The following is a 26,795-nucleotide window of genomic DNA, read 5'->3' as shown; positions in this document are numbered from 1 at the left end:
CGGAAAGAAAAAGAGATCATTTCATCCCATCTGTCCTGGACTGTTAAAAGCATTTGCTGTACACATTCTTGTTCAAAAGGTGTTGCTTTTCTAATGTATTTACATGATGTGCAAAGATCAGAATTGCAAACAGGTCAAATGGGAAGTATTTCTTTCTCTTCTCCATTCTCAGAAATGTTTACCATCTTCCATTAGGTTACAGCCTAGTTTACATTTACATTTTGTTAGTAAGAGGTGAGTTGTTTACAAGCAGTGTTGCTATGTGTACCTTGAAAATAGGAAATTTTGGAAGTGCCAAGCTCAAGTTCAGAATGTAGGAATCAAGTTTGTAACATGTTGGTTGCGAGGCACTGATTATTGAAGGAAAATCAGTGACTTAGAAGTGTGTGTGTGTGTGTGTGTGTGTGTGTGTGTGTGTGTATTTTGTCAATTGAGATTTGTTATCTTTTGTGGGAGAGAGATTTTCCCCATGTCAGATTAATTCACTTTGTTCACTCCACCTGCCCCCACAAAGGCATACAAGGCTGGTTATTCACATGGTTATAGTAGGTAGGTCATGGACACCTCTGGAAAATTCTGGGCCTATGCTATGGACATCTGGATGTGCAACTTCTAAGGGATAGGCTCCAACAGCCATCCAGAGTTCTATGCCAGTTTATCTCATGACAGTAAGAGTTAGCTGAGTCAAGTTCTTGCTGTCCTACGGTGAGACGAGGCCCCTTGGGTGTTTAGGTGTTGGTTATATCAGTCATGTTTAAGCATTTGGGAAACAAATACTGCAAAGATACTATATATGTGCTTTGGGCCCGTCAGTCTGGGGCTAGTGCTCTGGCTCCCCAGTTACTGGCTAGATGTTCCTGGGTAAGTTATTTAGCCTCTTTGCTGAAATTTGTCACCTGCGAAATACTGATAACCCCATCTAAGTCATACGTTATGATAAGAATCCAATCAGATAGTTAATGTAAACCACTCAGCATAGGGCAGTCACATGATAAGTATGATACACGTACTAGTTATTCTCATTGCATTAATAGACTTTCCCCCATATTTTCTAACTCTTTTGTTAAAATTCACAAATGAAAGGCCACTCTACTCCATTAACCTCATTTATTTATGAATAGACACCTATGTGTTTGAACTGAAGGTATTGTTTGTGTTTCTGTTTATTTTAAAGGTTTTTTTAAAGGTATGTTTGTAGAGGGTTGCCTGGGTGGCTCAGTTGTTTAAGTGCCTGACTTCAGCTCAGGTCATGATCCAGCTCAGAGCCTGGAGCCTGCTTTGGATTGGTGTATCCCTCTCTCTCTCTCTGCCCCTCTCCTGCTCTGTCTCTCTCTCTCAGAAATAAATAAACATTAAAAAATTAAAGGTATGTTCATAGAACACCTATGTTTGTACTTATGAACCTATTCAGATAGTGCTTTTTATCCCTAACTTGTGACTTAGGAGTAGAAAGTATGAATACAAGGTAAATATTGGATGAGATGCAAATAGTAAAAAACATTTTTTAGTTCATGGAGAAATCCTTTTCTCATTAAGGAAAAGAAAAGGGTGATATGCTGGACTGGGAAACATTGGTGGTAGTGGGACAGTGCTTCTGCCTGTCGGAGGAGGATTGCAGAATTCTCAATGTTAATATGCTCACAAGTGCCTTGCAGGCAAACAAGACATTTTCTGAGAAACTGGATAGGAGGGGGAAGTAATATTTATTGAACACTTACTCAGTGACAAGATACCTTATCCTTTCGTCATTTAATTTTCACAGCATTATACCTATTATGTTTGTTATTATTATCTCCATTTTACGAATGTGGAAAGTGAGGCTGGCTGATTTGTTCACTCATGGATATATTGTAAATAAAGAGCAGACCCAGAATTTCAAGTGTATGCTCCTTTAAAGCTTAGGTCTTAGTTCACAAATATGAAGAAAGCTGCAGAACAAATTTTTAAAGTCTGATAATTTGGTATACCTTGGATGGAACAAAGAAGGCAGGAAACCTGATTTTTCTCAGGATGACTGTATAGCTAACAAGATCATGTCAGCTCTTCTCTGATGCCAAGCTGATATGAATTCTAAACTCCTAACCAAGAGAGTATATCAGAACACTTGGGGAAACTTTGCCAAAACACTAAAAACCAGGCTTTCTCCCTGAAAATTCTGCTTTTCCCACCCAGCAGATGTAATTATGCTGTTTGGCAATAAACCAGAGATTCCCAAGAGGATGAAACTTCTTCAATGCTAATCAAGGTCCTAATTGAGCTTTGGAGGCATAAAGGGTCAATTTTAAGACAGAAACAATGGAGAATACTTAAACTGCTGTAAGTTAAAGCATTTGCTTTAGATCATTCTCAGAGCATCTCCCAGTACTCCTCAGGAAGGTAAACAAGGCTTGGCATGTAGCTCCTCTCGTCAGACCTCCAGCTCAGGTCCTACCTGTGGAGAGATGCTCCTTGATGTGGCTGGTTGGCCTGTCTCCCTCCAACCATAAACTCTGGTGCACGCCTCACCTCTCACTAATGTGAAGCTGAGTAGGAAGGAAATACATGGCCCACCAAAGAGGTAACAGTGGATTTGCCAGGGGAAAGAGTACCATGCCTGTTTTATCATTTCAATCTTTACTATCCTGTCATTTAATTATTTCTCCCTTTAGTCAACTTATTTAAGTAGGTTTTCATCAATCAAGATAGAATTCATTCATTCTTTCATTAATCCAAGCTTCTTAGTTCATGATTGTCTTCTCAGCCGAATTATCTTGAGGGTAGGTTTTCATCACTCAAGATAAAGCTTATTCATTTTTAAAAATTTTTTAAAAATTTTCATTTTAGAGAGAAAAAGAGGAAGGGGGGAGGGGCAGAGGGCAAGAGGGAGAGAATCTCAGGCAGGCTTCACACTCAGCACAGAGCCTAATGCAGGACTCAATACCAAGATCCTGGAACCATGACCTGAGCCATCCAGGTGATCCAAGCTTTTTAATTCTTCTGAAAAAACTTAAGAACCTAAAATGTGCCAGGCGTTGTTCTTGATGCTGGCTGGAGACTGTTGAACAAGACAGATAAGAATCTGTTTTCATGGAGCTTTCTAGTTGGTGATCAAGACAGAGTAGGGGCAAGTAGTGTTTGTTTCAAGTATTACAAACACTAATTAGAGAAACTACAGGGTGATTTCATGTGGTAGAATGAGTTGAGGGATCATGGAAAGGAGTGTTTAAAATGAATGTAAAAAGCATCCTGTTACTGTTTTCTTAACTTCTTCACTGATAAGCCATGTAGCATGAACCTATAACAAAGGTGTCAGTGTTATCATGGTGGCACCGAATGTACTGACTATAAAATGTATACATGAGAAAATAAGTAGGCTTTTAAAGTTTTGGCCTCATTATCTCAAGCCAATGAAGTAAAATTGATGTCCGGCTAATTTAGCTGAAGAAGAATAAGTCATTGTGATTTACTGTAATGATTGTGATATATCAAAGTGTGCATTGTTTGGGTTACATTAGGAAGTTTAGCTCACTGCCTCTTCCTTTCTTCTGTATTTCTTTGTATTCCCTTTATAGCAGCGTTTCCTTTAAGAATGGCCCTCAGACCTACCTGAGAATACACTTGAGTGGTTGCTAAAAATGTCATTTCTTGGCCTCTACCACAGACTTACAGAATCAAAATTACTTAGAGTAGGAATTATCTGCATTTTTAACAAGATCCCAAGACATTTCTCCTGCACACTAAAGTTTGAAAACACTGCTTTAGAGTCATATCTTTCTGCTGTTGTCTCATTAAGTTACCATCATTGCCTCAATCAACTGATGAAGATGCTAGTTAAGAACTGCACACTGCCTTTGTGACCTGCCTGGTGCTTCCACATTGCCCACTTGGTAAGGTGACAGATTAAAAGAAAACAGAACTAAGCTATGTATACTATGCTGCCTTTATTTAGAATTAGCAACTGGTGGCCCTTTGCTGACCAAAGGTTTAACCCCTCTCTCTCCCATCCAGGGACCCATCTCTCATACACAAAATATTCACAATTTCTTGTTATGCTGTTTATTTTATATTCTGCTTTCCCCATTTAATTCTTTTTCTTTTTCTTCCTTTTGGTCTTGTCTGGACTGTACATGTGTAAGTTTGCATGCAACTATATAAGTGAGCGACGTTTCTGTGTATCTGCGTGTGTCCACATGTGAGCATATGTGTGTGTTTGTGTGTGCATAATGTAGGTAATCCTTAGTCCATTGGTAATCAAGAACTCCATGTTTCTCTGTGTTGGATAAGACATTCAGGGAAAGGTACTGTCTCATGGAAAGGATCATCATGTAAGTCAGAGACCTTAAATAGTCGGGTTATAGTGGTGATAGTGATCAGAAGCATTGGTGGATAAAGGAGGCTAGCATAACTGAGAAGAAAGGCACTATGATGGAAGTCTCTGCTTTCATATTTTCCATGTTCTAAAACTGGCCAAGGAGCCTTTGGGGTTCTGAATGGGTATGTAGGCCATGGTTCGTGGTATTAATATCAGTCCAGATCACTACCCCTTAATTCAGCCAACAGTTATTAAATCCCTAGTATATACCAGAATCCACGGACCTACCAAGACAAGTAAGATACAGTCTCTGTTGTCATGGAGTAATGTCTGACGGTAATATGCACACACAGCCAAATAATGCTTTCTGAATATAAAATGTTATGGAATCTCAGAGGTAGCCACATGTTTTTAGAAAGGGTAGGGAGGCCTTCTCAGAGGAAATGAGGCTTCAGTTGTGTGCATTGTAAAATGCAAGATAGAGACAGGAGAGAGAAAGGGTTTCTGAATAGGGGATCCAGGATGTGGACACAGGCGTGGGCAGTATGCATCAACAAAGCATACTTAGTTAAAGATAGAATTACATGCCATCCTTAGAAGTGAGGCTTCTCCTCCATGTTGCACAGCCCTGTTTATTTTTCCCAGTTTCAGCCTTTAGCTATGATGAGAGCATCGGATCTGAATAGTCTAGGTCATGAGTTTAATTTCTGATCCCGCTCCAATCTCACTGGCAAATTTTACTTGCCCTTAATTTCATAATGCATTCCACCTACATCCCAGGCCAGAGTGATAAAGGGTCACCATAGGAAAATCTGGATATCTTTTCCTATCCTGGATAGTCCAACCCTCAACCACATCATTCTGTTTTTTAATTTTCTTGAGCTAGCACTCACAAGCATGGACCTGACCGATGATTAAACATTTTCTGTTTTAAAAGCAGACTATAAGGAAATAATCTCATATGTGTGCCAAGATAAATACAGAGGGATATACAATGTGGAATTACTTGTAATAGTGAAAAATTAGAAACTAGTTAAAGTCCAAACAATTTACTTAAGCAAACATTGTGCATTCATATGTTAAAATATGATGCAATCATTAAATCTTATTTTCATCTCAATTATATGGGGAAATGTTCACTATATACCTCGTAAAAAACAGGACACAAAACTAAATATATGTCATTATACCCAGTTTTTGGAAAAAATAACTCATGGACATATGTATAAATATGTGAGTGTGGAGATAGGATTATATAAGGAAAGGCAACAAAGCAAAATAACAATATTTTTGGATGGTGTAATTATAGATGATTTTTATTATCCTCTCTGTATTTTTCTACACTCTCAACATTTTCTTTACTGAAAATACTTTTTAAAAATAAAAAAAAAAAACTGAGGGATAAATAAGAACCAAAGCCAAACATAGATCTGTGGTGTTTCTGTCCATAGCCTTATAAGAAGAGACAACATAGAAAAACATACTAACAGCAATAACCTATGTTTCCAGTCACTTAATACATTTCTGGTTCTCATATTGCACCAGTAGCAGCCTGATGTGGTGATAACTGAGTCAGTTAGAGTCTTGGAAGAAGGAGCTTAGTAACAGAGGCCCGCCATTGCCCTAAAACTGTGCTCAACTTTGGCAGGAAACTCACCTCTCCTCTATATTATCATTCTTCCAATGTGTTAGGGTTTTGAATGAGAAGGGCTCAGGCTAAAGTCTGTTTCTAATTAGCTTACTTATCTGAAGAATGAGTGTAAATGGCATTAATACACCTAACAAGACATCTTTGGTGATTCTACTTTTCCTTAACTAATAGCACTACAGTGTGTATAGTGCCAACAGACACTGTGTCCTTGTTAACACAGTAACTGAGCTTTAATTGGTTTGTGCATATTTATGTGACCTTGAATGGAGATCAAAAACTGCTTGCAAAATTGCACAAACATGCTCAGGTTCCCACTCCAGCCTTGGACATTTCAGCCAGGGAAGTTCCACGGGAAAGGCAGGCTGCTCAAACACCGCGTTTGAGCAGTGAGTCCAGCCAGGAAGGCATGGGCCCTGGCCCTGACAGCTTATTTTTCAGCTCCAAGCTTTCACCTTAATTTTTTGTTGTGGACGTTGCTGCGGTTAAACAACCAGAAGGAACTTGGGAATGTGCCCCTGGGTGGCACAAAAAGGGCGATGTGGCAGCTTTTCTTTAACTGTTCAAACTGTGTTTTCCCGCTTGCGGATGTAGCTCAAGATGATTTTCTAAGCCCACTTAAGCTTTAAATCAAGAACAGAGCCCTCCCTCTGGAATCTAGCTGTGGTTGTGGGGTCATTTATTCTTAAGGAGTTATATGGGTGAGAAAGACAGCCCTTGCCATAATCTTGAAATCCTCCATCTGCCAGGTTAGGTCCTATGATGCCCACACAATAATCATGTTTTTTTGGATAAGGGATTGTAGCAGTAGATCATGGCCATACATGGCATGGGTTCTAAATCACAGAACAGATCTGCATACGTATACAAACAGTACCCTAAACATAGGTGCCATTCAGCCGTATGCACGAGTAACCAGTCATTTACACACTTGCCACTCCAATGAATACTGCCCATCTAATTTATCTGTATTACTGGAAGGAGCCAGTGGAAGTCAACAAATTCAAATAATTATTATAATCAAATCTAGATTATTAGATAAGATAGTAGGATAAAAACATACGTGAATGCTGTCACTTCTGTGGTTATTGTGTATTATTACTTTTTGGAAGAAATTCCTAAGTGAGGTAGGAGACTGGGTTTGGCAACCTTGGATTGTTCCTTATGACTCTAAAAATTCATGAGTTTAAAATATGCTCTATTCAAGTCTACAGGGCTTACTCCAGTTTAATTAAGCTACTGTTAATAAGGTAGGATTTAATGAGTAAATATTCATTTATAATAGTCCATAGTGTTGGGATATATATGTCATAATGTAAAATAGAATAATTGATCAAAAACTCAAGAAAAATTGGTGAAAAACTTTAAGAAAAAATTCATAAACCATAAATGAGAGCTAGGGCATGCTAATGTATTTCCATTTTATTGACACGAAGTTCAGGCCCAGCAGTTCAGATCCAAAGGCTGTAGCTAAGACCTCACCATCCACTTTGTAACAGCTTATCCAAATATCTGGATGACAATAGTCCGATTAGTATTGGACCTGGAAGTGCCACCTAAATTTGATGGCAAGTGTCATAACAAACAATGGAAAAATAGGTAGTTAATTTGGTGTCGCACATCATTTATTCATTCAGTCATCCAGCAAAGATTTATTGATTACTTCCTTTTTCCAGATATCACTCTAAGTCCTGGTGAGCATCAGGAAACAAAACAGACAAAGCCCTTGCTGTCATGGAAGTTACATTCTAATAGGGGGAAGGCAATAAATAAACAATTAAACAGATAAATGTATAATAGTCCGGACATTGCAAAGTGCCATAGAGAAAATGAAGCAAGACAAGGGGAATAGTGTTGGGAGTAGGGAGGCCACTATTTCTTACAAGGTGGTCTTTAATAAGGTGACATTTGAGCAAAAACCTAAATAAAGTGAAGAAGCCATGTGGCTATCTGGGGGAAAGAGGGGACATTAGGTTCAAAGGCATTGAGGTGCCAAAAGCTTGGCAGTTTCAAACAAGAGCAAGGATATATGGATGGAGTAGAGTGGGCAGAAGAAATAATGGTAGAAGATAAGGTTACAGAGCTGGGGGAGTGGAGTCAGTTGATGGGTAATAAGCTACGGTTAGAGAAGGAATTGCCTGGAAATTAAGGAGAGGGGAGAGTGTTAGAGATGGCAGTGAGCCAAGTTAATTTTTCCTCAGAACCAGATTTGCCTGGGAACCAGGCAAAACAAACTATCCAAGTGCTAATTAAAAAAAAAGTCAAAGAAAAATTTGCTTGAGAGAATGCACAGTTGGAATGATAATTCTGCTGCAACCTTTCTAGGGAGAACAGAGGACCCTCTACTCTTCTCCTTAGTCATGTTTGTCATCTACTTGCTGTTTCCCCTTTCAGGAAAGTGGCCCAAGTCCGGCTGTCAGGAGAAAATGATATGTATTTATAACTTTACATTTCCAGTCAAAATCATTGTTTCTGCACCATGTTTACTTTTTTTCAGGGGTCAGATCTGGAAACCATCAGCTGAATCTCCAGAACTGGTTTCAGTTGGTTGATAGAAACATTATGCAGATTTAGGGCTATGGAGTTAAATCAAGCTGTTAGGGCCATAGCGCGTCAGGCTTCAAATAAACTATCCTGAGAAAAGAGAAGTGGGCAGTAGAAAAGCACTGATTCAAACAGAAATTGAAACACCAGTCTGTCTCCCTTAGATTTCTGTGTTTACTGATATAATATATAAAGTCCCACTGCACCGTTGGAAAGGGAGTTACTATTGGGAGATTTATAACTCCAGTTTGAGTGATCATTCCAAAATTATCTGGAGTAAGTAGAACTTTTTAAAATCCATTTTGGGTCTTAAAGACTTGGACCATTCAGTCATTAAAAATGTCTCTATATCATTATTGGAAATCCTTATTGGAGACTTAGAGACCTCTCAAGCCTGCCAGTGTATTCAGATTGTTTTTAACCCTGCTAGAGGACCAAAAATGGAATTTCCTAATTCCTATGTTGTATAGAAGTGATGAATCACAAAATTCTGCTACTGAAACTAATATTACACTATATGTTAACTACCTGGAATTTAAATAAAAACTTAAAAAGAGAATAAAAAGGAATGAGACCCAAACATATGTTTGCATGTTGTAAATAATACTAGCTTGGAGAGAAAGGTCTGTGATCCTTTCTAAGTTTTGCCAGTTTAGCAACTGTATGATTTTGGACAGGCCAAACCTTCTCATCTATACTGCAGGGATAATTATAACTCTTTCTCTCATTAGATTTTCCTGAGTATTAAAATTCAAATAAAATGTGATCAAGTAGAGTCTGTGGAGTTTGCAACTCTTGATCTTGGGGTTGTTGTTTGAGCTCCATGTTGGGTGTAGAGATTACTTAAAAATAAAATCTTTTGAAAATGCGATCAAATACTTTCTTAACTGTAAAATTATGAATAAATATGTGGTTCTATTATTAAACAGCTTTGTAGAATTTAAAGAATTACTCTGTAGTGTTTCTTGTGCACCATTTGAATTGAAGTACTTGTTATTCTAGAAATGGTTACACAAAGCCAAATATTTGTTATGGGACTTCATAGGCCTCTGCTTTTAGATCCTTGATATCTATTGTGACATCTGGGAAATGAAGTGTCCCTAATGGTAACCCCTTGTTTTGTTTCCTTCCCACCCTCCGTCTACCTCCAGTGCCCGAACCCTTTTGGGCTGCTCCAACTCTGAGTGTTTAAATTCAGTGAAATTGTTCCTTGTGTGTCCCAGAGTACCAGATTACTAATGCTCAGTCATCTAAAAAGTAATAAACAATAACACCTTGTTCTTCTGTACTTTTTGAAACACTGTAAAGATGTTTTCATTGAATAAGTTATGCAAATCTCAAATTTTATCTCTGAAAGCAAGAATTTTAACAAAAATTTATTGACTTATTTCTAAAATGTATTATGATTACTTAATTTATCATAGTATTCTGAACCCAGTTTACCTTTATTTTTTTTATCTAAAATTATCATCACGAGCAACACTAATTCTTTAGTACAGTGATAACTAAAATAACTTTTGTTGAGTGCAGCCCTCTTGCCTGTACACTAAATAGACCCAAATTCCTTTCAAGGCATCTAGGTGTTTTGCTTCTTTGCTTAGAACCACCTGTATTTTCCCAGTTGATCCTCTTCTAATGTAAGACCTTACCCACTGCTGCTTTTAATTTACCCCCTATTATGGTGCTTCGTAAACTTGATGATTTTAGTACTACCACTTTTTGCCACATAAGTTTTATCTGTATTAAAATTATACATGTAGTACTTTAAACAATAGACTAGTGTTTTTTACTTAAAATAGTTTTAAAAGAAAATTGCATCACTATTCTACTACCAGTATAACTGCCACTTTTAGTATACATTAAAATAAATACATAAGGACTTCCAGCCAAGATGAAATCCAGCCAAGGAATGGATTTATACTCCCACCTAAAACAACCACAAAAAAGTGCAACATATATGCGATCATGATTTTCAAGACCTAATGTGTAATAGGTAAGATGGATAGCTTCCTGGAGATGGAAAGAAAGTCAAATAGGGCCTATTTCTGCCCCAACTACTTTTTGGGGAGTTACTAGGCCACAGTGCAAAGAGGGGATAGGAAGGAGGACCATGATACACTTCCTGAGTTGAAGACACGAAGCTGAATGTGTGAGAGGACCAAGGTGGTGGGAGTTCCCAGGACAAAGATCCTGAGAAGAAAAAATTGCATGGAGAACTCTGGAGATCTGCAAAGTGTCCACCTTGAGGATTCAGTTAAGTTCTGATCAGTGCAATATTGCACTGGAAATTTTAGGCAGCAAAGTGTGGCAAAAAATTAAAAAAAAAAAAAAAAGAAAAGAAAAAGTCATCTAAGTAGGACAAAAGAAATAAAACTTATTTGTAGAAAATATGAATATGTAGAAAATCTAGTGTAATATATTAAGAAACTACATAAACTAAGAAATGAATTTAGCAAGGTTACAAGATATATGCAAAAATCGATTGTATATGTATATATTAGCAATCGGTATTTAAAATTGAAATAAAAAGTCAAAGCCATTTAGAGTAGCATCAAAAATATGAAGTACTCAGGGATAAATCTGAATACAATTAAAATTATACAACATCAGTAAAGGAGGTTAAAGATGACCTAAATAAATGGATTGATATACTAGATTTGTGGGTTAAAAGACATGATATTGTTAAGATGTCAGTTCTCCCTGTATTTATCTATAGATACAATTCCAAATCAAATTGCAGAAATCTTTTTGTAGAAATTGACAAACTGATTCTAAAATTCAGATGAAAATGCAAATTATCTGTAATGCCAAAAGGACTTAGAAAAAGATAAATTTAGAGGACTAACACCATTAGATTTTAAGACTTATAATAAGACTGCAATAATCAATGCAGTACAGTAATGGAGTAATAATAGACAAATAGAGCAGTGGGACAGAAGAGAGTATAGGCGCGCCTGGGTGGCTCGGTCGGTTAAGCATCCGACTTCGGCTCAGGTCATGATCTCATGGTCTGCGAGTCCGAGCCCCTCATCACGCTCTGTGCCGACAGCTCAGAGCCTGGAGCCTGCTTTTGATTCTGTGTCTCCCTCTCTCTCTGACCCTCCCCCGTTCATGCACTGTCGCTCTCTGTCTCAAAAATAAATAAACATTAAAAAAAAATTAAAAAAAAAAGAGTACAGAAACAGATCCATTCATATATGGACACTTGCTTTCTAACACAGAACCGAGTGCAGTTCCATGGGACAGTATAATCTTTTCAACAAATGCTGCTAGAACAAATAGCCATATGTAAAGAATAAAAAGAGCTTTGATCCATACTTCATAGTATATGCAACAAATTAATACCATATTATGTACAAAAAATTACTTGATTTTAGACCATAAGCAAATGTAGAGCCTAAAAATATAAAACATCAAGAAGATAACAACATAAGAGGAAACTTTTGTTTCCTTGGCCTAGGCAAAGTTTTCTCTGTTTTTATATGTTTTTTTTCTTTATTTCAGTTTTTTAATGTTCATTTATTTTTGAGAAATAGAGAGAGACACAGCATAAGCCAGGGAGGGACAGAGAGAGAGAGAGGGAAGCACAGAATTTGAAGGAGGCTCCAGTCTCTGAGCTGTCAGCAAAGAGTCCTCTGCGGCGCTTGAACTCACGAACCATGAGATCATGACCTGAGCCAAAGTTGGATGCTCAACCGACTGGGCCACCCGGGTGCCCCTTTATTTATTTATTTCTGAAAGAGAGAGAGAGAGAGAGAGAGAGAGAGAGAGAGCGAGCGCACCAGCATGTACATGCATGAGCCTACAAGTGGGGGAGGGGCATAAAGAGGGAAGGAGAGAGAGAATCCCAAGCAAGCTCCATGCTGACAGCATGGGGCTCAACATGGGGCTCAATCTCACAAAGGAACTGGAAGATCAAGACCTGAGCTGAAATCAAGAGTAGGACACTTAACTGACTGAGTCACCCAGGTGCCCCCAGGCAAAGATTTCTTAAATATGAAACCAAAAGCATGGTCCATAAAAAAAAATAAGTGAAAAGTGAGTTTTATTAAAATTAAAATTTCTACTCTTCAACAGACACTGCTAAAGGAATGAAAATACAAGACACAGATGAAGCATATATCTGATGATAACCATATATTTGGAACTTATAAGAACTTGCAAGCTTAATAATAAAAAAAACTAATAGCCTGATTAAAAGTTGGACCAAAGAAGCAAAAACAAACTATTTGAGACTACACCAAAATAAAAAGCTTCTGCACAGTAAAGGAAATAATCAACAAAATTAAAAGGCAACCGACAGAATGGGAGAAGATATTTGCAAATGACATATCGAATAAAGGGGTAGTATTCAAAATATATAAAGAACTTACACAGCTCAATACCCCCAAACCAAATAATCCAATTGAAAAGTGGGCAGAAGACGTGGACAGACATTTCTTCAAAGAAGTGATACAGATAGCCAACAGACACATGAAAAGATGTTCACTCATCATCAGGGAAATGCAAATCAAAACCACAATGAGGTATTACCTCACACCTGTTAGAATGTCTAAAAAAAAAAACCACAAGAAACAAGTGTTGGCGAGGATGTGGAGAAATAGGAACCCTTATCCTTATCCATTGTTAGTAGGAATGCAAACTGGTACAGCCACTGCGGAAAACACTGTGGAGTTTCCTCAAAAAGTTAAAAATAGAACTACTCTAAGATCCAGTAATTGCACTACTGGGTATTTAGTTCCCCCCTCCCCCACCAAAAAATACAAAAAATGCTAATTCAAAGGGATCATGCACTCCTGTGTTTATAGTAGCATTATTTACAATAGCCAAATTATGGAAGCAGCCCAAGTGTCCATCGACTGATGAGTGGATAAAGAGGAAGTGATAGATAGATAGATAGATAGATAGATAGATAATGGAATATTACTCAGACATATAAAAAAGAATGAGATCTTCCCATTTGCAGTGGATGGAGCTAGAAAGTATAATGCTGAGTGAGATAAGTCAGAGAAAGATAAATACCATATGCTTTAACTCCTATGTGGAATTTAAGAAATGAATGAACAAAGGAAAGAAAAAGAGACAAACCAAGAAACAGACTCAACTATAGAGAACAAATTGATGGTTGCCAGAAGGGAGTTGGATGCAGTTGGGGGGAAAAGGTGAAGGGGATTAAGAGTACACTTATCTTGATTAGCACTGAGTAATGCATAGAACTGTTGAATTACTATATTGTACACTTAAACATAATATAACACTATATGTTAACTATACTGGAATTAGAAAAAAATTACATGGTCAACGAAAGGCTGAAGAAGTGTTACAAAATGAAGGGAACTGCAGAGACATGGAAGCTATTAAACAAGGCCATTTATGGGGCGCCTGGGTGGCGCAGTCGGTTAAGCGTCCGACTTCAGCCAGGTCACGATCTCGTAGTCCGTGAGTTCAAGCCCCGTGTCGGGCTCTGGGCTGATGGCTCAGAGCCTGGAGCCTGTTTCCGATTCTGTGTCTCCCTCTCTCTCTGCCCCTCCCCCGTTCATGCGCTGTCTCTCTCTGTCCCAAAAATAAATAAACATTGAAAAATTTAAACAAGGCCATTTAAGTGAAGTGGCTGTATTGCCATGGTGGCCTATATAAGCAGATTAAAATCTAAGCCTGTAAATGCCTCAAGGTTATGAAATTGTAACCTAAGGACAACCAGTCACAGCCAATGGGTGCCAATAGGCTTTCAGCTATAGTCAATCAAAAATGTCCTTACTTTGCTTTTTCCCTTTTCTCTATAAAAGTCTATCCTTGAGGTCTTGCTGATGCAACGATCCTAACCACTTTCTAATTGCTGCCCAATTTGAGTAGATTTTTCTTCAAATAAGCAGTTAAAATTTTTAAAAAATGGGCAAAAGATTTGAACAGGCATTTCATAGGAGAAGACATACCTGTTGACAAATAAGCACATAACAAATTCTCATCATCATTAGTCATTCAGGAGATACAAATTAAAATCACAATGAGGGGCATCTCATCTGTGTGGCTCAGTTGGTTAAGCATCTGACTCTTGATTTCAGATCAGGTCATGATCTCATGGTTTTTGAATTCTAGCCTCTGTGTAGGGCTCAGGGTATAGAGTCTGCTTGGGATTCTCTCTTCATCCCTCCCCCACATGTTTGTGTGTATGCACTCTCTCTTAAAATAAAGAAATAAAATCACAATAAGATACCACTACACATCTTTTAAGGATGGCTAAAGTTAAAAGACTGACCATATCAAGTGTTGATAAGGATTTGGAGAACTGAACGTGTAAGAATGTAAAATGGTACAACCTCTTGAGAAAACAACTTGACATTTTTTTTAAAGAAGTTAAGTGCACAACCATCATATACCTAGATATTTACCTAAGAGAAATGACAGCATATGACCATATAGTTGTACATGAATGTTCATACCAACTTTATTTGTAATAGCCCAAAACTAGAAAAAAAGGTCCATCAACAAGTGAATGGATCAACAGGCATGGTGTATCCAAACAATGGAGTGCTACTTTGCAATTTAAAAAATGCACTATTGATACATGCAACAACATCAATGAATCTCAATATAACAGAGTTGAGTTAAAGAAGACATACCCCCCAAAATCTGCATTGTATGATTATGCTTAACAAAAACTCTGGGAAATGCAAACTAATCTATTGTGACAGAAAGTGAATCAGTGGTTACCCAGGGATAGGGAGGTCGAAGGAGGGTAAGAGCAACACAAGGAAACTTTTGGGAGTGATGGATATATACGTTCATGTCTTGAGTATGGTAAAAATTTAACAGGTGTGTGTGTGTGTGTGTGTGTGTGTGTGTGTATGAGTTTATAAACTGTATGTTTTACATATGAGCATTTTATTATGTTGATTATACCTCATACAACTATTAATATATTAAATATATGACCATTACAAAATGTATATTGCCCAAAGTTATCTTGTATATACCACTATCAGGACACCCTGTCACTACCTATGTCAGAGCTTATAGTTTTCAAAGGTTAGATAAGACAGAGACTTAGTTTAGTAATTCTGATTTTGCTAACCATATTACATCAATAAATTCTGGTTTCAGGTATGCCCATTCCTCCTAATAAGTAAGTAGAAGGACTCTAGGAGACAAGGTTTCCATGTTGCTCAGGATTTTCCTTTCAAAGGCAAAATGGATTTTTGGAAGGCTATGGAATAGCATCAGGAGACCAAGGTTTTTGGCCTAGCATCACTTGGATCTTTGCCTCCTTTTGTTCCATATGTCTAGGAAAGTCATTTAACATCTCTGCGCCACATATGGAAAACAAGGAGCTTAAATTTAATCCCCCAAAACTTCTTCCACAACTGTCATTTTGCCTCTAGGTTGTAGCTATGTTCAAGAGGGCTGAGGTGACTGGAAGTTCAACCAGATGATAGCACAAGGTAATGAGAGAAGAGTTATATGGCTTTAAATAAAAATTAAATAAAGGCAATTCAAATTTAGAAACAGAATAATTATAGTGATATTCTATGGTGACATAGTAAGAGTTGAATAAAAGATTTGCTAATCTCTATTTTTACAAAAAGAGTTTTGAAAGTACAATCTTCTCATCTAGGAACGGTGCCAGGTTTCTGTCTTAAGTGAATTTTTGTATTTTTTAACAACATTAAGAAGTTAATACTGTCAGAGTCCTACCTAACTCTAGCAGAAGTGGTGTTTGTGTAATAGATGACAACCTGCAATCCTACCATAGCTTTTGTGATTCTATTGAAACCTATTTCTTAACATAAAACCATTTACCTTGGAATGTCAGGGACAGCTTTAGAGTAACTGGTAAAAATTAAAACCTAAATGAAACCCAAACCCAACATAGTTGGTATTTCTTCCAACAAATGGAGACCTATTCACAGCCAATGTTGAAAATTAAATGGAGCAGGCTTTTCTGACAGAAAGTAGCTATTTCCCTCCAAATAACAATTGAGAATATCGATCAGCATTTCAGCTCATTTCAGATGATGGTACTTTTTTCAATGACTTGCTGGGCATCTATAATCACAATGCAGGCACCAAGTAGTGGAAACTCACTGGAGACACTTAAAAATCCATAGGTAATAATAAGAGTGTGCAAGGTAGCAATGCTTTGCTCTGTATGCTTTCTTCTATAAACCCTGTGAGAATGTGCCCCTTCTTCCAGAATGGTGAATGCACACTGAACCATAGAAGCTGGGGAGGAGTCATGGAGTCCCTTCTGAGTCTTTTCCCTTCCTCATCATCTCTTTTCACTTCTCCAGATCTGTCCTTGAAAAACCAGAGGTCACACATTCCCTGTATTTCTCTAAAGAAATTGGATCAACTGCTCCTAATAAATCACTAATATCTTAGTGTCAGTGAACATGGTGCATTACTTCCAGAAATTCAGCTATGTCTCTGTGGTAGAAATTCAAAGTCTTTGGGCATGTGGGGAAAATCCTATGGGGCTAGAGAGTTTCTGCGGTTCTTCCATCTCGCTGCATAAATATCTAGATACTCTGTTTTTTGGCAGTGCCTGTTGTTTGCCCTTCTTTTCTTCCATTAAAATCTGGCTGTTTTGGTATAGTTCTTTTGATGTAATCTTTCTAATGTAATATTTTCAAATTTTGCGTCCTACATAATGTAGCCAGCACATATTTAGGTATAGAGCTGAAAAACAACATATAGATCGCCATTTGTTTATTTGCTCTTTACTTCATTTAACACTTACATCAAGCCATGAGCTCTAGAGCCAGACTCCCTGGGTTTAAATGGAACCTGTGTTGGTTACTAGACTGTGACTTTGGAAAACTTATCTAACATTTCTGTTTCTTTGTTTCCTCATCTGTACCTGGAGACATTGGTGCTTTATCATAGAGTCATGAGGATTAACAACTTAATATGTAAAAACTCTTATAATAGTACCTACCATACACCTAAGAGCTATATATATGCATAAGCTGTCACTATTTCTACTACTGTCTCTTTCTAGAAGGACACTAATCCCATTCCTGAAGGCTCCTTATGACCTAATCACCACCTCAAATTTTGTCACATCAACGATTAAGATTTCAACATATGAAATTTTGGGGGACACAAACACTGAATCCATATGTAATCTCATTTTATCTCAAAATAATCTGGTGCTCAAGATCATCCAATTAGTAACTGCCTAAGCCAGTATTTCAAAGCCAAGCCTCCTTGACTCAAGAGTGCATGTGTATGCACGCATGTGCATGCACACACAGACACGCACACACACAGACACACACACAGACACACACACACACACACACACGCACACACACACATTGTTTTTTCCTACTGTACCACCAGTAACTAAATCTATGGAAAGACTCATGGAAAATCTTTCAAAGGAGGTGATGTTTAGGCAGTGTGTTGAGGAATAATGACAGCTATCAGGGAGAGAATGGAAAAGGTATTTGTGATGTAGAAATAACAGGGTCACAGAAGTTAGAAACTTTGGGTAGCTGGCTTTCTTCTTAGCTGCGCCTGTCCTGTAGATCTGATCTTCAGGGATGTGGGATAGGAGGGCAAGGGAAAGAGATCAGGGCATCTAATGGCAGAATCTGCTTAGCTCCATTCTCCCCAACAATCCCAAAACAGATTCGGGGTGAAGGATCTCCACTTCTCTTCATTATTCTTTCCATGGTATAAACACAGAGTGGTTCATCCCATAGTCATTTATCTCAGCCTGCTTTCCCCACACAGAAGGGAATTATATTCCTTAGGAGCGATCCTTCTAAGCATATTGGTAACACTTTTTTTCTAAAAAGCAGAAGGCACTTTTTGTGGATTTGATTTGATTTCCTTATCAGAGCATGTTATTTGAGATTTTGCAGGTGCAGGCTAACAAATCTATGAGGAAGAGGCATTTTTGTTTATTTGTTCACTCTTAATGACTCTACAGGGCATGTTGGTGCATCTGGTTAAACCCAGGGAAGAAGCATTTGCAGGATCAAACCCCACCATCATATCAGCGTGCCAAGATGTTTTGAATGTAAAGACAGGGAAATACTATCCACTGGTTCTACTGCTCGAAGGGCCTTTGTCTGATTGTTTTAAAATGTGAATACTTTTTCATAGAAAATACTGTATGTGGTTGTAGTATAAATAAGGTTTTACAATGAATTTTAACTGCATTTAAGCAGGCATTGCAGTACCAAAAGATGCAGGAGAGAAAGTGGAATGGAGATCATTATAAAAAATATGGATCTAGAGATAAAGCCTAATATAAAAACAGATTTTGGTAACTGCCTGGAGTAAATTGAAATTTGGTCTCAATGCTAATGTTGTTGAATACAATCTAGAATAAAATACTGTCCTGATCTTCTTTATCACTCCATGGAGATAAACTCCCCATCCATGGAATATGAAATAACCCTTGAAGGTTGCCGTGTCATGCACAAAACAACAACACAGAAACAATAAAAACAAATTACGTAAATGGGGTCTATTATTGGAGAATGATTTTGTGTAAACTTCAGGGAAGTTTACTCATTTCAGAAGTTAGTGCTGGGGCGCCTGGGTGGCGCAGTCGGTTAAGCGTCCGACTTCAGCCAGGTCACGATCTCGCGGTCCGGGAGTTTGAGCCCCGCGTCGGGCTCTGGGCTGATGGCTCAGAGCCTGGAGCCTGTTTCCGATTCTGTGTCTCCCTCTCTCTCTGCCCCTCCCCCATTCATGCTCTGTCTCTCTCTGTCCCAAAAATAAATAAACGTTGAAAAAAAAATTTTTTAAAAGAAGTTAGTGTAATAAAAGAGCATTTTATCTTCCAATATGCCTAAGGATATGTGTATATCTGTGTGTATTTTGTATGTAAAGGTCGCGTAAGTATGTTTTCACTATAACTCAGTCATATCCCCTTATCACAAATCAAGTTTCTAATTTAACTGATCTTGATTAAAAAGTCATAGAATCTCATAAGACAGATATCAAAAACAACAATGGGGATGAGTAAGCTTTTAATAAAATAGTCCTTTATCAGTATACCTGATCTAGATTCCTACACCAAGTCAGTCACTAGGGCAGAAACTAAACCACTTACAGGGACTTGAATCCACGAGCTTTATACTTTACATATCTACTAAATAGAAGTTGAAAAATTGAATTTCAAAGAGTAAACTTGAACACAGGATCAAACATTTGGATGTCTTTGGAATTTGATACTCAAGGTATTCTGTTACCAAAGATTCATTTTTACATGGCTTCTGTGTTTCAGTTGACAGCAATAAACCACAGACCCTTCTGAGTCATTTATCTGTCTTCCGCCAGCTGTCTCCATAGACCTGTTTCTTCCACTCAAACACAACTTTTGGTGTTTGCTTTTCTATATCACTTTCATAAAAAGGGTGTGGGGAAGGGGAAAAAGATGAAACCCTGTATGTACCCAGTTCAGAAGCTTTGGTTTACCTTTATTATTAATAATGGCAAAGCTTTATTTGCATTTTTATTAAGATACCTGAATTATTGGGCAAATGATATTTTTAAAAAGAACCGTAGCTGTTTCAATTAGTGCTATTGAGCTTAGGACAGATGTTTCAAATCCAAACAATTTGAACTTTAGTGTAAATACAAATTTTAAAGAAGATGTGATCATGATTGGCTTTCTCTTAACTCATCAGGCCATTTTGTTTATAAGATTTTCTGTCCTAAGTAGGAGGTGGGACCACATCACATCTTTATTATTTTGGTTATATGTAATAACATTGATCATCAAAACTCCTGAAAGCCTCTGTATTTCCTACAGAGTCAAGGTCAGATTCCTATTTTGCATGGATGCTAGCAGTACACTTTGACTCTTCTTTTCCCATACCATTGCCCAGCTCCCAAGCTGAGCAGTCTCTTATTCCCCTTGGAAACTTGGTGCTTTTATGGTTCTCTCAGTGCATCTTCTCCCTTCTAAAGAAAATCTTCCTCCCACCCACTTCCATGTGTTTATATCATATCTACCCTTAAAGATTCAACTCAGGGGGACCTGGGGGCTCAGTCGATTAAGCATCTGACTTTGGCTCAGGTCATGATCTCGTGGTTTGTGAGTTCAAGCCCTGCATCGGGCTCTGTGCTGACAACTTCAGATTCTGTCTCTCTCTCTCTGCCCCTTGCCCATTTCACTCTGTCTCTCACTCTCTCTCTCAAAAACAAATAAACATCAAAAAGAAAAAAGATTCAACTCAAATGTCAAAAATTTTGAATAATTTCCTGATTCTGAAGTTGGATGTTTCTCTCTATTTTTGTCTCATTTATAAATCTGTCACATATTCAATCTTATTTCATGATGCTTTCTTTTCCACCGTACCAATAACAACAATAATGATAAATATTAAAGGCTGTTCTATGATATGTAAAGCTCCTTATGTACGTTATCTCATGTAATCCACAAAACAACCCCATAATGTAGATGCTATTATTATTCCTAATTCATCTGAGAAAAAACATCTTTAGAGAGGGCATAGCAGTTATACAATTATATAGATTTAATTTTTTTAATGCTTATTTATTTTTGACAGAGAGAGAGAGAGACAGAGACAGAGACAGAGACAGAGAGACAGAGCATGAGTGGGGGAGGGGCAGAGAAAGAGGGAGACACAGAATTCGAAGCAGCCTCCAGACTTTGAGCTGTCAGCACAGGGCCCGACACGGGGCTTGAACTCACGAGCCGTGAGATGATGACCTGAGCCAAAGTTGAACGCTCAACCGACTGAGCCACCCAGGCACCTCGAATTATATAGATTTATATCTGAACTTCTAATTCATAGGCCTTTTCCTTAACCAACAGCAAGACTGTGCCTCATAGCCATACCTCCTTTTGCTTGTCACTTATCACTTTCTGCTTTGTTGTGTAATTACCCATGACCTGAGTTACTGTAGCTGTTGTTCTTTGAGGGCTAAATTTACGTTTGATATAACTGGTATTTAACATGATCTGACTCAGTGTCTGATACAAAAGTAAGGGTGGTCCAAAACAATTTGGTGAACAGCTGAAAAATTTAGAACCTTTCATACATTCTTTTATAGCTCTGACATGGAAGATTTCTGAGAGAGGAAAGTACTATGTTTAACTGTCATCAAAATAAAATGGAAAATACAGCTTGACCAAAAGAAATGACATGTTCCCAAAGAACAAAATTAAAACAGGATTTTAAAATCCATTATCCAGTCAATCTGAAAATAAATGAGAGTCCCATGACCAAAGGAGTAAAGTCTTTGAAACTTTCACCGTCATTGTATAACATACATACATGTGGAAGCCGGAAGTCTATTTTCCACTGAAACAAAAGATTATATTTGATTAAAATAAAAATTAATATTAGTTAAACAATAGCTAATATTAATGATATTTTAATAATTAGTAGAAAAGTACATAATGACATTTTATGTATTTATATTTCTATCATTCAGATGAATAATTGGCTGATTTTCATCAACATGCTGTCATTGAATTGACAGAGCCTTAATATTAAAGTAGGAGAAGGTGTTGAAGATAAGATGTCTTATCTGAAGACTAATAACCTTTTAAACTTTACCAAGCTATCTTATCTTCACTACTCTGCCTTAGAAACTCAAGAACAGTGGCAGCCTTGAATAAGCACTGCTATTTTCATCCTCATGTCCTGAGACTGATTCACAGAGAAAATGTCCAATCAGAAGGATGGCATGTATTTCAGGCTTATGAGGTAGCAGGTAGACCTGTGAGGAGCTCACCTTCTAAGGTGAAGAACCTTTGGTTCTGGATCATTTATCTCAGTCATTCTAACTCCATCCACAATTATACACTGAGTGCTAAAGAGAGTTAGACTTTCTTCAGCCATCTCCTGATCATGAGATATAAAGAAAGATAAGGATGAAGGATTAGTTGATTGACAGTTTTTTTATTGCATTTTCAAGGATGTAATTGAATTGTGTGTCCTGCAAAGCTTCCCGAACATTAAGTGTATTCCCAATATTGGATATATTGTCCTATAAAGATCCAGTCACCCAGGAGAATTTATTCTGATTACTTTTTGCCTATATATTGTTAGCATCATGTAGATAGAACCAGGCAGATAGAATTTTCATGAAATAGTTTTTGGATGAATATTGTTTGGATACTGGGACATCAATATCTCTAATAAGTAATCTTCTATACAAAGGTTTATTTAGCTCAACACAGATGTCATGAAGACGACTCTTAGGGTCCTGATTTGCTGCTTTTATTTTCTACTGACAGTTTATTCATTAAATTATATATATATATATATATATATATATATATATATATATATATATATCTCCTGCCTTTAGTCAAATTCTGTTCATAAAGAAAAATTAACCTTTTCAAGATATCCCAAGGGCTTCACGAAAGATATTGAGTTTCAGGATGGCAAACTACATTGATACTTCCTAAAGAGTTACGTGTTTTGTCTTTTTAATGGAGGCCTTAGATTTCTTTAGACCTTTATCCCATTTAGGATTCTCTGACGATACTGAACAAGTTCAAGGGTTTCTTAGAGTCAACCAAATAAAACAAATTCCTTTTTCTGGCATAAGTAGTAGATAATGATATTTCTTGCTCTTTTTTCTATACCTTATGCATCTAACAAGGAGGCACACCTCCAGTGCTTTCTACCTTGGTAACATTCCACCTTGGTACCCTTCCACCTTGGTACCCTTCCACATGCTGTTCCCATCAGGAATGTATCACACTCAAGTGATACGTTACCTTCTCCATGAAGAGTTTTTAGTTTTGTCTAGCAGAATTGGTCTCTTCATTCTCTAAACTTATACCTCTCTTAGAGCCCTTATCATATTATTTCAATTGTATTATACATATGATCTTCTCAGTGTGAGAATAAATCACTTGAAGCTGGGGAATATATTAATCTCATTTTTAAACTCACCTTGGCTCCTAGAGCAGTGCCTAAAAAAGGTAGAGAGTAAACATTTGTCAGGAAAGAATGAGTGAGTTGTCCTTTTTTTCTAAAGACAACAGTGAAGCCAATTTTGTACCATTTGTGTAAAATATTGGGTAAGTTTGTCAAGACTTTTCATGCAGAATCATTTCCTTTTTATTGAGGCCATTAACATAGAGACAAGGGATATGGAGACAATTATGAAGTATATATCTGAAGATAAGTTGTGGAAAATAGTTACAAGATTTTGAAAAATATATTTCACAAAGAACCAGATTTAAAATATTATTTAGTTATTTTCCTGTGGGATTCTTAAGTCATCTCCATTAATAAGCTCTCTCTCTCTCTCTCTCTCTCTCTCTGACTTTTTCAGTTTCTCACGTAGGGACTCAAAGTCTTGGCATCATTCTGTGGTCTTTGGTGTGCTGGTACTTTTCTCAGTAAGCCCTTTTGGGGCTATACCTTTTGATGATTTAAGAATAGAAGGGGAGTGCAGTGCTTGGGTGGCTCAGTTAGTTAAGAATCCGGCTCTCGGTTTCAGATCATGTCATGATCTCACAGTTTGTGGGCTTGAGCCCCGCATCAGGCTCTGCACTGAGAGCATGGAGCCTGCTTGGAATTTTCTCTCTACCCCCCCCTCTCTCTCCTTCTCTCTCTGCCCATGCCCTGCTCTCTCTCTTGCTCTTTCTCTCAAAAATAAATAAGCTTTAAAAAAAAGTAATGGAAGGAGAGGTAAAGAAGTGCACCTTCCCCTCTGAATGTCATAATGGCTTTCAACAGAGGTGGGTTGCTCATGAGTCTCGCTTTTCCAATTCTTACTTTTCCCAGAGTAGAAAGCATATAGAGCCACAGATACTTATCTTTTAAATATAACCATACCTTCTTATCATAATCTTTTAATGGGATGCTTTCTGAATGATTTGATGCACATGTGTGTGTTGAGGGGTGAGAACAAAGAATGTGATGAACTTGTGACTTCAGAGAAGGACACAGAGCAATAATTGAGACTTTGCAGTGGCTGCAGGGCATTTGCCCATATCCAATCTTGTAGGTCCTCAGTCTTAGGAAAAAAATACTATTGTGCTTTACTGAACCCTTATCTCAATTCCTGCTATACCCGACTATAGCCTGATTCTTTTTCATGGTTCTCTATTTTACTTTGAACACTACACAGCAGAATGCATCATCAATAAAATGAGTAAGCTCTGATCCTCGTTGGGTATAACATATTTTCCCCCTTTGTATTACTTGTAGCTTCTCCTTGAACTAGTTTAGCTGTACTATTTACAGGAAACAGAGGTTAATGAAAATCCTCAAGCACCTCTGGTTACAGGAGGAATATTCACTGCAATTATAAGGGTAATGCTTTCAGGCATTCTCTATTGTGAGGATAAAATTTGAGAAATGTACATCCAAATAGTATGCCCAAATTGTGTCCACGTGTTACCTAAGCACTTCATCAATTTAAAGATAACTAGTAGAAAAATGTGTAAGTAAATAGTAGGATGTGATGGGAGCTAGAAGGACTGTAGACAATAGCACATCTACGTATCTCATTTTGAAGATGAGAAAAGTGAAGTCCAAATGGGTTAATTGATTTTTCTCAATGTCATTTAGCCATTAAGTGACAAAGCAAGGACCCCTGACTCCTGGTCCCGTGCTCTTTCCATTATACCATTAGATTCATATAAAGAAGAACTACCTTCAGTATTTGAATCTCTGATGCTCATTCAGCCTTTTCTTGAACAAATTAAGAGGCTTCAAACTCTATCCTCCCTTCCACTAAGATGTCCCATTCCATCTTTGGGTAGGTGTGATTCTTGTGAAGTGCTAATATTCTTAACATTCTCAAAACCCAGTTTCCTGTACCTTCTACCCATTGGACCTGGTTCTTCTTCTTAGGGCCACAAATGCCAAACTTGTCCCTTCTTTCCAACTGTAGTACTACAACCATTCAAAGACAATTGAGATTTCCTTTCCCCAGACCCCATATCCCGTGCCTCCTTATAATTTTCTTTTTCAGGATAAGTAGTCTCAGTTCCTTTATTCCTTGATATGATGGAAATAGAAAAAAAAAAAAGATTTTTGGCTACCAGTTAATTGACTGGTTGGCATTTTCCCCTTGTTTTTAATTTTATATTTTGTGTTTAATTTTTACAAATCACAACTAACCATTTTCATAGCTTAGTTCTTCCCCCTGCCTCCTGCCAGTCTCTCCCTGATCTATTTTGAGGTTGAAACTTAAGATTAGGAGCCCACTGTTATTTGGCAGAAGAAAGGCAACTTGAGAGTTACCAGTGAACCAGAATATGTCCTTTTCCCTACAAGTTTTCAGTTTGTGTGTCTCCCCTCCAGTGAAGGGGATAAGGGTGAATCAGCAGTATGGTGCCAGCAATGATACAGGGGCATAACAGTTATGGTTAAAAGTGGCTGCTTGCCACTCTGCATAGAGGAGATGTGTGGTCAGCAAAAGGCCTTGCAGTCCACTTTGTGTCTCTATTGCTGGCAGCATAAGTGTAAGAAGAAGAAAAAAAGTGACAAAGTGGGTTTATTTAACAGCTTTAGGCAGCCTAAAATGTGTGTGTCCAGCCCTAAGGGACAAAATCATTCAAGAATTTGTGAAATTGTTCCAGTGAATTCATGAGGTTTTTTTTTTTTTTTTTGCGTATTATTTGAAACCAATTAAAAGATTTAAGAGTCCAGGAAGGAATATTTGAATTCCTGTGATTAAAGGGACACCTGGGTGGCTCACTTGGTTAAGCATCTGACTCTTGATTTCGGCTGAGGTCATGATCTCACGGTTCATGAGTTTAAGCCCCAAGCACAGAGTCTGCTTGGGATTCTCTCTGTCTCCCTCCCTCTCTGCCCCTCCCTCACTTGTGTGCACAAAGGTTCAAGATTTTCCATCTGGCACACTGAACTGTAACCTTACATACCAAACTTCCATGTTTTCCGACTTTATTTTCTTCAGAGGTCTTACTTGGTGTTCAGGTTAAGTGAGGAAGAGTTAAGAGAGGGACAGGGGCTTCGAGAGGGAAGTGGGAGTGTAAAGGAAGCTGTAGATTTCAAGTAATGAACCAAGGATTCGAATAACTGAATTGCCAATCACTTAAATACAGATAAGAGTACTAAGATTCTAAGTTGTTGAAATAAAAATTAAATTAAAAAGAAAATAGTAGATGCTGATGCTAACTGCACTTCCTGTGGAAAATTTCCTGTGGAAGCTGTTTTCCTTTTGTTTCTACATAAAAATGAAAAGCTTCATGTTTTGTTTGCAACTGACATTGCCTAAGAGAGATATTCAGGATTCAAAGATCAGAGGTGGAAAATTATTCAGATTAGATGCTGTCAGAAGAAAGGGTGTGTATGTATATGTGTGTGTGAAAGGGGAGTTTCA

This window comes from Prionailurus viverrinus, chromosome B3 (assembly GCF_022837055.1).
Source record: "Prionailurus viverrinus isolate Anna chromosome B3, UM_Priviv_1.0, whole genome shotgun sequence".
Classification (NCBI taxonomy): Eukaryota; Metazoa; Chordata; class Mammalia; order Carnivora; family Felidae; genus Prionailurus; species Prionailurus viverrinus.
This window is presented reverse-complemented; position numbering follows the sequence as displayed.